The 14,218-nt window shown below is 48.8% G+C and overlaps 2 pseudogenes; one reads left to right on the top strand and one right to left on the bottom strand.

Moving 5' to 3' along the window:
- Window positions 1-9,152: 9,152 nt before the first annotated feature.
- Window positions 9,153-10,442, bottom strand: LOC136125010 (thimet oligopeptidase-like; annotated as a pseudogene).
- On the top strand, window positions 10,441-14,000 carry LOC136125009 (serine/arginine-rich splicing factor 3 pseudogene; annotated as a pseudogene).
- The last annotated feature ends 218 nt before the right edge of the window (window positions 14,001-14,218 follow it).

Below are 14,218 nucleotides of genomic sequence, written 5' to 3'. Positions count from 1 at the left end.
GTGCGTCTGGAGCCTGAGCTCCCCAAAAGAAGAGGCCACAACAGTGAGAGGCTTGCGTACCACAAAAAAACAAAAAAACAAAACAACATATTACCAAGCTACAGTAATTAAAACAGAATAGTACTAGGTTAAATACAAACATATAGACCAATGGAACAAACTAGAGAGCCCATAAAGAGACCCATGTATATACAATAAACAAAATATCACCACTGAATACTCTCAATCAGATACTTATGAAAAGTCCTAAATACACTTTTGTCAAATGTTTGAATCTTAAACGTTAGTAGCATGGAACATAAAAATATATCCAATAAAACCAACACCATTTTATATTAATTTAAAATAAAGTCACAAAAAATGGTATGTGCTTCTCATATCATAAAGCTTCCTTCCAACCTATAACAACCATTACATCTTCCCAAATGCAAGCTAGATTTCAACAAACAGGAGCAATACCGCCACCACCACCACCAACAGCAACAAACAGCTGTAACAGAAAATCCTAATGAGAAGGGAGAATCTGATTTCCAGAATTTCTACTTTATATTATTTAACATATAAATTTTCAACAAAGAGTTATGAGGTATGAAAACAAACAACAAAGTATGATCCATGAATGAGGAAAAAAATGTATATATATATATATGTATATATATATATATGTATACACGTGTGTGTGTATATATATACATATACATTGTCCACACAATGTAGACATACACATATACACATTGTCCAGGCATTAAAAAGACTTTAAATCACTCTCTTAAATATTCCCATAGAACTAAATGAAATTTTGGACAAAGAACTAAAGGAAATCAGGAAAATGGTGCCTCACCAAGTGACGAATACTAATAAAGAGAATGAAATTACAAAAAGGAATCAAATATATATTCTAGAGTTGAAAAGTGCCACAACTGAAATAAGAAAGTCATTAGGGGGATTCATTAGCAGATTTAAGCAGGCAGAATAAAGAATTGGTACATTTGAAGAACTGATTGAGACTATCAACTCTGAGAGGTGGAAAGAGGAAAGAGTGAAGAATAATGAGCAGAACGTAAAAGACCTACAAGACATCATCAAGTATGACAACATATCCATAATAGGAATCCTGCATGGAGAGAAAGGGATAGAAAGTCAGGGAAAATATTTGAAGAGATAATTGTTCCAAACTCCTCAAATATGATAAAATACATGAAAGTACATATCCAAGAAACTCAGTGAACTCCAACAGGAGATCTACACAAAAACACTATTTTAAAATCACAAAAACTAACAACAAAGAGAATTTTGAAGGCATCAAGGGAGAAGGCTGGTGGATTTCATATTCGCGTGTTGAAAGAAAAACACTGTTAACCAAGAATTCTATATCTGGTAAAACCATCTTCCAAAAATGAAGGACTGCAGTGATATAGGTAAGATGGCAGAATAGGAAGCTCCACGTCTGTAACCCCATGAAAACACTGAACTAAACAATAGAATACAAATAGCTTTGTGGGAGCTCTAGAAACCAGTCAGTAATCTGAAGCAACAAAGTGAATGCCCAGTCAAGAAAGAGTCACTCTCAAAATGATAGCAAATTTCGTGACATTTTTGCTCACTCTTATCCTAACCCATTCCTGACTCAATATGGTGCAGTAGAGTGAAAGCTGCCCAATTACTGGTCCTCCATTGGGAGAAAAGTAAAAGAGTGCAACTTGATTGCAATGTGTGGCATGCCAGGCAATGTCTGAGAGTCTGATTTCTGTCTCACATGACTCACAGCTGAGATAGGAATAGTGGAATATTATGTATATCAGATTGGTGGCTGTGAAAGCAATGATGGATTCAATGGCCCATGAAAACTTCATGGCAACTGTAGACCTGCACACACCTGGAGGGCAGAGATTACTGACAGAGGAATACAACAGAACATTTAAGGGCCAAGAAGACAGGGGTGAGGCTCTTGGGGAAATGAAACATTTAAAAGCAGCTCTGTGTGTGGCAGAAGTAGGGGGCTGTAGCTGGGCTTCAGACACAGGTCCAGTGAAGGCACATCCTCAGAAAAGATCTGAGAAGACCTTAAGTCATTACACCAGGCTGAATAGTGAAGGCCTTCCTCTGCAAGTATCCAGTCTACAAGGCTGGGAGAGGTGGCTGTTTTTTTCAATATGCAATTTTTGACAAAAGCTCACAAAACACAGAAAAAAACAGGGAAATGTGGCCCACTCAAAGGAACATAATAAATATCTAGAAAGTGACACTAAAGAAACACAGGCTTCAGAGTTGCTAGATGAACTCTTGAAAACAACTGCCTAGGAAATCAGGAAGATGATATATCAACAAAGTGAGAAAATCAACAAAGACAGAATTTACTTTAAAAAAGCAAATGTGGAGTTAAAAGTGTAACTAAATTGAAAATTTCACAAGAGGGGTTCAAAAGCAGACTGAAACAGGCAGAGGAAGGCATCAGCAAACTTGAGACAAATCATGTGAAATTATTAGTTCTCAGAGCAAAAAGGAAAATGAATGAAGAAACGTCAACAGATCCTTATGGAATTATGGGAATCCAAAAAAGAAGACAATATGGGAATCCAGGAAGAAAAAAGAGTGAGAAAACAGCAGAAACCTTGTCTGAAGGAATAATGGACAAAAACTTCCCAAACTGTGAAATACTTGGATAGAAAAATACCAGTTAAATGAACTGTAGGGTAAAATCAAATAGACCCATACTAAAACACATTATAATCAAACTGACAAAAGTAAAAAACAAAGAATCTTGAAAGAATCAATAGACAACTGAGTCATCATGTATTAATGATGCCAAATAAAATTTTTAGCAGATTTTTCAGCAGAAACCTTGCAGTCCAGAAGGCACTGGGATGATGTATTTTAAGTACTGAAGGAAAAAAAAAAGCCTTATAAACTGAAAATCCTATATCGGCAAAACTGTACTTCAAAATAAAGGAGAAATTAAGGCATTCCAACGTAAACAAAACTTGGAGGGAATTACTATCATTAGACCTTCCCTACCAGAAATACTAAAGGGAGTCCTTCAAGTTGAAATGATAAAATGCTGGACAAGTAGCTCAAAGCTAGAAGAAAATATATAGTTCTCTGGTTAAGGTAAATAAGTGGGGAAATATAAAAAACATGAGTATTGCAACGTGGGCTGGTAATCACACTTTTTATATATTTTAGGATTAAAAGTAAGAAAATTAAAAATTAACATAATTTCTATGTTAATGGATACACAATATATAAGGATGTATTTTTTAACATTAATAACAGACTGGAGGAGTGGTGCTGTGAAGGAGTAGAACTTTTGTATGTTATTGAAGTTAAGTTGTTGACAGTTTAAAACAGATTGTTATGAATTTAGGATATTGTATGTAATCTCTGTGATAACCAAAAAGAAAATATTTACAAAGTATATTGAAAGGAAGTGAGAAGGGAATCAAAATGTGTCACTCCCAAAATATAAAATAAACACAAAAGAAGGCAATAAGGAAGGGACAAAAATTTAATGAAGCATACAGAAAACAAATGGCAAAAAAGTCCTTCTCTATCAGTAATTACTTTAAGTATAATGGATTAAACTCACCAATTAAGATGCATAAGCTGGCAGAATGGATAAAAAACAGAATCCAACTATAAGCTGTCTATGCTGTCTACAAGGGATTCAGTTTAAATTCATGGACATACACAGGTTAAAAGTGAAGAATGGAAAAATATCCCATGCAAATAGTAAGCAAAAGGGAACAAGGTGCCTATACTAATACCAGACAAACTACACTTTAAGTCAAACCTTTTACAAGGAACAAAGAAGGAATTTATATAATAAGAAAAGGATCAATTCTCTAAGAAAAAATAAAAATTATAAACATTTGCAGCAGAGCTCCTTAAGAGATGAAGCAAACCTTGATGGAAGGGAGAAACAGTAAGAGTTGGAGACTTTGATAGCCTTCATTCAGAAATGGGAGAGAACAACCACACAGAAGATGAGTAAGGAAACAGAAGACTTAAACAACAGTATAAACCAAATGGACTTAACAGACACATATATACACAGATCTCTACCCAAAGATAGTAAATTACAGATTTTTGTCAAGTGTACATGTAACATTTCCAGAATAGGGACACACAGCATCGAGGTTTTATAATGCATTCTGTAGAGTTCTTTTCAAGTGTGTTCAAATATCATTGAAAATATATGCATGCATATAAACCTCTGTTACTTTATTTAGTGCTTTACAAGAGCCCCTCAAGGAAGGGGTAGTAGCAACTATCAGTATCCTTCCTTTATGATGAGCTTAATTTATTGAAAATTACATCCTAATTTATTTGTAACTGTGAAACTAGACGTAGTTATTTAGTAGACCCTCCCTAGAAACCTATGACGTTAATAAAACCAACAAAAATGTGTTCAGCTTCCAGTGATACACACACTACAGACTCAATTATGTGTCATCCATTTTAATGAAGGGAAGAAGTGATTTAACAAACACAGAGCAAACAAACAGAATGAAGTTTTGTCCTCCATTAATATTAGTAATGGATAAAGTGGGCTCCAACGCCTTCAAGGTAGCTTGAGAGCCATCATCTCTGTGTGATGGGAAGGGGGATGCTCGGCCAGGATGTCTTTCCATGTGACTGAGAAAACTTTCCATAATATATAATGATGCTTACTGAAACGGATGTGGGGCATTTGGGTAATTAGGAGTCCGTTAGCATATTTTTCCGGAAGCCTTGACTACAAAACGAAGATAGTAGATTTGGACACTTGCAGCTATGCAGAAGTTGTTTGGGTATTCATCTTTATGCCGAATGAAGTAAGCTTATTTCATCTCTGCAGCTTCCCATATACCATTTTCCCACCTCTGTTTTGTGTTTGGAAAGACTTTTAGAAATTAAAACTCAAGTTAAAAAGTGAGTGACGGGCTTCCCTGGTGGCTCAGTGGTTGAGAGTCCGCCTGGCGATGCAGGGGACACGGGTTCATGCTCCGGTCCGGGAAGATCCCACATGCCGCGGAGCGGCTAGGCCCGTGAGCCATGGCCGCTGAGCCTGCGCTCCGCGACGGGAGAGGCCACAGCAGTGAGAGGCCCGTGTACCGCAAAAAAAGAAAAGAAAAGAAAAGAAAAGAAAGTGAGTGACAACTTAAATGATATATGGAATATTTTGCTGACTTACAAGAGCATGCAGAATTAAATATGACCCAGTTGAAATGTTAATTTTATTTTAATGTGTATATTGGGGTGGAGTCTTAAAGGTGCCAGAAAACAAGCATTCACCCATCCTGTTTGGAACTGCAGCACACAGGCACCTTCAGTTACCAGTTCTGTTCATTCCACAGAATCATCTTGGGAAAACATACTGTTTTCCATGTACCTGGTATATATCTTAATTAGTTTGAAGAATTTCCCAAATAACCTGTTAATATGTAGTTCTCCAATTCCAATCTTGCCACGTCCTGTACCAGTGACACAGCACATAGGAGTTTTATTTCTCTCTCTTTCTCTGGGTTGTTGAGAACCCAACGAAAGAACAGTGGAATGGCATCAAAGAGATCAGGGTTCTTGACTCAGATTTACCATAAAATAATAGTGTCCTCTTGGGAAAATTATAGTTATTCTAGGCCCCTTTCCTTTTCTTTACTTTGACAGAGCTGCACTAGATGACCCCAAGTAACGCTGCGCTCTTTGCAGTAGTAGCTTAGACGTTATTGGTTTTCTGAAACAAATGAAGACAGTGACACAGGAAACTGTGCAACATCTCTGTAACTGTGTTTTCTTAGAGTTGCCTCCATTTTTCAGATGATAAGATGGCTGAGCACAGAAGTAGGTGTTTTGACCAGAGGTTCCAGAGTAGATGGAACTGAACCACAAGTTTCCTTCATTCCTGAAGCTCACTTAGCCAAAACATAGGCTTCTGAATATTAAGCTGTAAAGCATATTATCAGTATGCTTCAAAAGAAGCGGTTCTTCTAGGATTTCTAATGAATAGCAGGCGGTTTTGAAATTCTTAGAAGATCATTGAATTTTGTGAGATTTACAGCTCTATTTTCCTGTCAAGCAAGTTGTATCAGTGCCAGACAATCATCTGAGCTTCTGGATGCTTCTCTGAACCTCTTGAATTTTTCTTCTCGCTATCTGAAATTCATGCCAGATAAGCCTTTTTGTAGAGGGCGTGTACAGACTTGTCTATTTTCATATAAGAAAGCGATGCAGTGAGCCAGGTCGGGGGTTAAGCCCTCATTCTCAGAGTGGTATTGAGCTCCTGGTGAAATATAATCCTCATTTCCTCAGAATAGAAAAGCAGTTATCTCAAGTTTTTAATGCCATTAACTATTTATACATTTATGTATAATACATATATTTATTGTACCTACGAGGTGTGCTCTCTTTGGGAAGTACAAAGCTATTTGAGACGTAAGTTGTTCTTTTTTTTGTTTTCCCACAAATACTGTGACCCTTTGAGCAGGAAGGTCTATGTTTTACTAACATCTAGAACAAGCAGCTAACACGGTGTCTAAGATGTAGTCAATAAATATGAAATAGGTAAATGAACACATTTTTAAGGAAGGGCCAGGACATGAACAAATAGAAAATTTTCATTTTCAGTCACAAAGCCACAACAGACATAAAAATGATACAGACAACAAGTGCTACGGTCATTCAAAGAAGGCATAGAATTGATACAACAAGGATCTCCTCTATGGCACAGGGAACTGTACTCAATATTCTGTAGTAACTTATAAGGGAAAAGAATCTGAAAACGGAATCACTGTGCCGTACACCTGAAACGGACACGACATTGTAAATCAACTATATTTCAATTAACAAACAAACAAACAGACAACAGCAACAACAAAAAACCAAAGAGGTCATAGAAGTTCTTATGAGATTCCAGAAGAGAAGAGAAGCCAAATGAGGATGGGAGAGGCGGCTTTTGAATCAGTTCGGAGGAGAAGTCACAGAGGAACTAGTCATTTGATCTGAACTTGAGATTAAGAGTAAGATGAATTAATCTGAATTAATTAAGATTGCAACACAGGGATATTACAGATGAAGGTAATCACATAAACTTACTATACTGAAACTTGCAGAGGTTATGAGTGTTGTTCAAGATCCCAAAGCAAGTGCATCGTGGAATCAGAATTTTAAGTGAGGCCTAATGAACTAAAAACAAACAGACACAGAAACAAGCCCTTCCTGTGACACCATGTTGCCTTTGAAGTCGTTTTTTTCGGTGGGTTGGCAGAAACTGGTTCCAGTGTTTCTTGCAGGAATGACTGGCCATAGGACTGGGCGTCATAGCTTCCTTCCAGGCGGCCGAAGGTCGCAGGCAGGTGGGTCACTGGGACACAGGCGGAGGGGCTCCTGCCCGGCCCCCTGGCCGCTCAGTGCCCCTGCCCCAGAGCGGGGGTGGGGGCCTCAAAGCAGCCTTGTCTGAGTCCCCTGCCACTAGAGAGAGTATTGGCCCAACACTTGTAGAAAACGGGGACCTTGCTGGCAGTTCAGTGGAGGGACACAAATAAATCTTTGCCGACTTTCTGCTGAAGCTCACGAGGGTTCACTCCTAAGCCTCTTACGAGGTCAGCTGCCGAGGCTGCGAGAGATGAGTCAGGGCTCTCCCTCCACCACGGGGAGATCGCTGGTTAAAGCGCTCACGAGGGAGTGGACCGCGTGTCCGCACCGACACGCATGGGCAGACCTCGTCGATGCCTTCTGTCCGGGGTATGAAGCCCTCTCCTGCCTCTTCCAGGCTCTCTAGAAAGCCTGTGCAGAGCCTCCCACTCCACCCTCGGACTCCGTGGGCCACAGCTGGAGGGACCAGCCAAGGAACCGTGGCAGGAAGAGGCCAGAGGGCAGCGGGCCTCGGCCGGAGCCCGTCAGTCGGTCCCCATTCAACCACCACCAGACGATCCTCTTGACCTGGGCAGTAGCCGCCAACCGACCGCTAAGGTGAGCCCGGCGCGCGCTTGGCTACCTGGCATGGCTGGGAACCCCAGGATCTCCCGGCAGAGGCGGGCATTCTCCTGGGCCGGGTCCGCGGGCGTCTGCGTGTGCAGGGCCTGAACCACCTTGGCCAGGACGATCTGGCACAGGTTGAAGAGGCCTGGGGGGCGGGAGGAAGGAGACGGGGAGCTGGCACCGTGTCCAGGCCGCGCTTTCCAGCCGGGCAGACCGGAAGCCCCCTTCCCTTCCCTAGGTCCGGCCGCATCTGGGTTGGCCTCCCGGGCCTTGATGAGCTTGTCCAGCAGCTCCTGAGGGACGGTGCTGCCCGTGCCCCACCAAGACCGGCAGCAGCGCCAGGGCCTCACAGGGCACGGCGCCCCCGGCCCCAGAGCCTTCCCTCTGGTTCTCATCACCGGCTGTCACCAGACTTGCATGCAACGTTCTTTTCTTTTCTCTCGTCTTCTTTACGTCCCTCAGCCACGCAATGCGGCGAAGCCCTGACGCTCGCTGCCACGTCGATACACCCTGAGAACACGATGCTCAGCGAGAGAAGTCATACACAGAAGGACACACAGGGCGTGACCCCACTGAGGAGAAACGTCCAGAGCAGGTAGATCCACAGAGTCAGCGAGTGGGTTCCTGGTTGTCAGGGGCTGGCGAGGGGACGGAGTGATAGCTAAGGGCGTGAGGGACATTTTCGGGCTGATGGAAATGGTCCGAAGCAGTAGTGACGTCTGTAGAGCTCAGTAAACTGTCCCCACACGCCCCGGTGCAGCCTGTGAGAGCATCGCTCTCAGGATGAAGGGCTGACCACAGGAAGACTGAACGAGCAGTGGGTCCTGGGCCTAGACGCTCAGCTGGCGCCCCCCACGTGGGGAAGTCACTGGGACTCGCTGAGCCTCCACGGAGACTGGCAGCAGCCCCCGAGTTCACAGGGCACTGCGCCCCCAGCCCCAGAGCCTTCCCTCTGGTTCTCATCACCGGCTGTAGGCAGACTTGCAGGCAACGTTCCTTTCTTTTCTTTTGTCTTTTTTTAAAGGCAGCTCTTGAGTACGTGTATTTAACATGCAGGGAACCAGCCCTGACTCCTTGATCTGGGTGGTCCAGCCTCTAGAGCCTCGAGGACATCCACTTCCGTTATTTACGCGCCCAGTGCCTGGGGTTTGATGATGGAAGCTGACACCGAGGGCGTCACCACGTGCGGGGTGATGTCAGTGAAAGAATCCCGTGGCGAGGGCCTGCCTGAGGACCACGCATGCCCGGGCCCTCCCCGCCCCCTGCCTGCAGCCCTGCGCCTGGGAGCGGAGCTGGTGCATCGCGTGCCCGACGTCGTGGAAGTTGGTCTCCAGCTCATCATGCCACAGCAGTGAGGGCAGGTTGGGCGTAGGCTTGGTGAAGTTGGCCACCACGGCCGCGATGGCGATCTGGCAGCTCCCATCGTGCTGTAGGCAGCCCGGCTGCAGGCCGGAGCAGGCCGCGTGCCCGGACTTCCCCACCCTGCGGAGGGACGTGGATGGGGCCCCGCTTCCACAGAGGAGCCCCGGCCCACGGCCGACAGGTTCCCCCACGCACGCACCGAGGATAGAGGTCAGGTAGAACTTGCCGATGGATGACCTTGCCCGAGGCCGCGTCCCAGACCGTTTAGAGCCTCACGTCTTCTTCGTGACACATGCTGGTGCCCTCCTCCAGGTCGCAGGTCAGCCCCAGCAGCTCCTGGGAGATGCCCAGCAGCCCGCGTGTGACCGCCTGCATGGGGAAAGACTCATTGAGCAGGTACTGGTCCACGTGGTAGCGCGTCTCCTCCCCCTGGTTCATTTAGTAGCGCAGGTCCCAGGCGTTGATGGGGCCGTCAAAGTGCAGGCCCCGCCTCTGGCACTCGGCCTGCTTTAGCTCCAGGATCACGGCCGCTCCTGCTCCCCGAGGGGCTTCAGCTTCTGGGCCAGCTCACCTGCGGGCGGAGGGGAGAGGCTCGGCTACGTCCCTGGGGCGGCCCCCCAGCCACCCCCGACCCCGCGCCCCTCGAGGCAGAATGAAGGGTCTGCGAAGGGGACCCCCAAGGGCTGACACAGTGGGGTCTCAGGCAGCACCACGTCCGGTCAAGGTCCGCCTGACCCCGTCCCCACTGGGACTCAGGGGGAGGCGGTGTCACCTAGGACAGTGGCCACCACCTGGCTGGTCTTGTCCGTGTTCATCTCCAGCACGGAGTCGGCACGCGTGCGGAACCCCAGCAGGCGGGACTTCAGGGCCTGCAGCCTCACCAGCTCCCTGAGGATCACGCAGTTCTTCTGGAACCCAGAGACGGAAGGCGCTGGGGACCGAGGGCCACGCCCTCCCCACGGGCCCCGGGCCAGGTCTCTGCAGGCGGGCAGGGCTCCCAGGCCACTGGCGGGCACAGCCAATCCCCCTCCCTCCTCCTCCTGGCCCGGATTTCTAGACACTTTGGTGCTGTCCTAACACGTGGTCTTTCTTAACACAGGTCCTTTTGGAAGCAGAAACGGCATGAACGTGATGGGCTCTAAGGCCAAGGGCAGGAAGAAATGCGGCCAGGCTCTCCAGGAGCCACCAAGGGGCCTCCCCGGGCTCAACAAGACAAACACGGCTGCCGTGCAGACAGTAGCTCAACCCCACGGCGCCCGAACACCCAGCCCCTGGACGGTGAGACACCTGTTGCTGCAGGTGGCCCGTGGCTCACGGATGAGGCCCGGCCCCAGGCGTACGCCACCTTCTCGGGGGCCACCTCTCCGGTCTGCAGTGGGGTTCTCCTGGGAGCCCCCAGTCACCACAGGACCAGCGTGGCCTGTCTGTAGCCCAAGAAGGTGGGGACACAAGACTGTCCCCCGGGCCCCCCGCATCACCCGCAAGGCCGAGCGAGCACCAGTGGTGTCTGCGGGGAAGATGAAGGGCTCACGCACAGCCCCCATCTACAGAAGCACAGACTGCAGCCACGTGCGCTGTGGAACAAACACAAGTGTCCATGCAGGACCCGATGTCTGAATGTCAAGGCCATGGCCGGGCCACAGTGAGAAGGTGCATCCCCCATGCAAGCCACAGAGAGGGGATGGGGGGGCCATCTGCGATTCTGAGCTCATCGGGCATCACCCCAGAGGGAGAGGGAGAGGGAGAGGGAGAGAGGTAGACAGAAGTACAGAGGGAGAGAAAGAGAGAGGGAGGGAGAGATGTCTCTCCCTTCCCTGGGGGTTCTCTAGTGCAGCCAAGGCTGAAAACCACTGCATTTTGGGAGATGGGGCCTCGTGGAAGAGTTAAATAGTCGCTCATGGCATTATTGACGCATACTAAAAAGGCCCCAAATCTTGGGGAGTCAGGGAGAGGAGTGTCGGCTGCCTCGTAAACGAGGAGAGATTGGGCATCAGAGGAGGTGCCTGTGCAGCCTGCGCCCAGGGCCCCACAGACTTCATCTCCCAGCGGTGGTCCTGGGCTGCAAGTCAGCGGGGAGGTCAGGCTGTCCAAGCATCAACGTTGACTTCAGGGCTGATCTAAAAGGCGCCTGGTGTTTGTTGAAGCAGAAAAAAGAGAAAGCAGTAGGGAGAGGATGGGAGTGGGAGTGGGAGGGGGAGGGAGCCCCCCTCCTCAGCACTTCTACCGCTCTCCCTCTCTCTCTCCCTTTCTCCCTCTCTCCCTCTACCTCGCTGCCTCTCACTCTCCCTCTCCCTCCATCTCTCTCTCTATCTCTCCCTCTGCCTCTCTCCCTCCCTCTCTCCCTGTCCCTCTTTCCTTGTCCCTCTCTCTCTCTCCCTCTTTCCCTCCCCCTCTCCCTCTCCCCCTTTCCCTCTCCCTCTCCCCTTCTCCCTCTCTCCCTCCCTCTCTCCCTGTCCCTGTTTCCCTGTTCCACATGCTCTGGCTCTACCTCTTTCCCTCTCCCTCTCCCTCCACCTCCTTCCCTCTCTGGAGAGGGAAGGAGGTGGAGGGAGAGGGAGAGAGAGATGAAGAGGGAGGGGGGAGAGGGAGAGAGAGATGGAGAGGGAGGGAGAGAGAGGGTGGAGAGGGAGAGAGTGATGGAGGGAGCGAAAGATGTCTCTCCCTCCCTCTCTCCCTCTCCCTCCCTCCTTCTCCTCCCTCTCCCTCTGACTACAACTCTCCTCCCTCCATCTCTCCCTCTCCCTCACTCCCTCCCAGAGAGGCAGAGATAAGGCAGAGAGAGAGATGGAGGGAGAGGGGAGGGAGAGGGAGAGAGGGAGAGGGGGAGGGGGAGAGGGAGAGGGAGAGAGGGAGAGGGAGAGAGGGAGAGGGAAATAAGTCTCTTCCTCCCTCCCTCTCCCTGTCTCCCTCTCCCTCTCTCTCTCCCTGTCCCTGTTTCCCTGTTCCGGTCTCCCTCTGCCTCTCTCCCTCTCCCTTGTCTCTGCCTCTCCCTCCATCTCTCCCTCTCTGAGAGGGAGTGAGGGTGAGGGAGAGATGGAGGGAGAGGGAGGAAGAGGGAGAGAGGAAGGGAAAGGGCGAGGGAAGGAGAGGGGGAGACGGAGGAGAGAGGGAGAGGGAGGGAAGAAGAGACCATTTTCCCTCTCCCGCTCTCCCTCGCTCTCTCTCCCTCTGTCCCTCTCTCTTCTTCTCTCCCTCTCCCTCCATCTCTCGCTCTCCCCCTCTCCCTCTCCCTTATCTCTGTCTCTCCCTCCATCTCTCCCTTTCTGGGAAAGAGTGAGGGAGATGGAGACATGGAGGGAGAGGGAGGAGAAGGAGAGAGGGAGGGAGAGAGGTGTAGAGGGAGAGAGGGAGAGACGTCTTCGCTCCCTCCCTCTATCCCTCTCTCCCTTTCCCCCCTCCCTCTCCCTCTCCCCCTCCCTCTCCTGCTCTCCCCCTCCCTCTTTCCCTCTCCCTCTCCCTCCACCTCCTCCCCTCTCCAGAGGGAGAGGGAGAGCGTGCGGAACAGGGAAACAGGGACAGGGAGAGGGGAAGGAAGAGAGGGAGAGGGAAGGGGGACGGGGGAGGCGGGAAGGGGGGGGAGGAGGGAGAGAGACGGGGGAGAGCGAGGAGGTAGAGGCAGGGGGAGGGGAGAGGGAGAGGGATGGGGGAGAGCGAGGTGGAGAGGGAGTGGGGAGAGGGACGGGGGGGGGAGCGAGAGAGGGAAAGAGAGAGAGGCAGAGGAAGGGGGGAGAGGGAAGAGAGAGAGAGAGGGGGACAGAGGGAGAGGGAGAGAGGGAAGGGGAGAGGGACGAGAGGAAGCAGGGAGAAAAGAGAAAGAACACACCATCTACATTTCTGTCAAATGGCACCGGGGATCCTTACACAACCAGGAGAATATAGCACAGTGAGGCTCTTTCTCAGCTGGAACTGGAACTGCAGATGGGGCCAAACACCACCAGGGTGGCCCCACATGTCCAGCTGCCGCCCCAGCCCCCTGAGTCTGGTCACCAGGGCTCTGAGTGTTTGCTCCAGGGACCTAGGGCTCACCCTGTCACCCTGGAGGTCGGGCCTAGACAGCATGGCCCCGGGCTGGACACATAGGGGGAAAAGCATCCCCACAGGCCAGCTTGTGCGAGCCGATTCAGCTGCCAGATTCTAGAGGCCCGGGATCACCCTGTGGCCCATGAAACCCAGGAGCCAGGAGGGTCTTGCATCGGGACTCCTGTCTGTTGGACTGTAACGTTTATGTAAGGAATCTTGGAAACAGTGGTAACAAGACTGAATTCGAACGAGCTTTAGGATATTATGGACCACTCCGAAGTGTGTGGGTTGCTAAAAACCCTCCCGGCTTCGCTCTTGTTGGAAATGAAGATCCCCGAGATGCAGCGGATGCTGTCTGAGTAGTGGACGGGCGAACACTCTGTGGCTGCCGAGTAAGAGTGGACCTGTCGAACGGGGAAAGGAGACGTCGAAATCGTGGCTGCCTTCTTCTTGGGGTCGTCGCCCTCGAGATGATTATCGGAGGAGGAGTCCTCCCCCTCACCACAGATCTCCAAGACGGAGAAGCTTCTCCCGCAGCCGGAGCAGGTCCCTTTAGTAGATATAGGAGAAGAGAGAGATCACTGTCCCAGGAGAGAAACCGCAAGCCGTCCCGATCTTTCTCTAGGTCTCCTAGACGATCCAGGTCAAATGAAAGGAAATAGCAGACCACTTTGCAAGAGGAGTGGTGCACAGGAAATACCTTCATTTGACAGGAGTATGTACAGAAAATTCAAGTTTCATTTGAGACATCCGAAGCTTGATGGACTTTTTAAATGTTTTAGCTGTTCACATTTGTTTGTCTCTTGGAACAGTGACACATAAAGGTGTCCTCCTCTGTGGTTTGAAATGGGTCATATGAGGCATGTAATATGAAGAATTG

The sequence above is a fragment of the Phocoena phocoena genome, chromosome 6, assembly GCF_963924675.1.
Source record: "Phocoena phocoena chromosome 6, mPhoPho1.1, whole genome shotgun sequence".
In the NCBI taxonomy this organism is placed as follows: Eukaryota; Metazoa; Chordata; class Mammalia; order Artiodactyla; family Phocoenidae; genus Phocoena; species Phocoena phocoena.
Note: the sequence above shows the minus strand (reverse complement) of the source record. Positions and strands in the feature narration are given on the sequence as shown.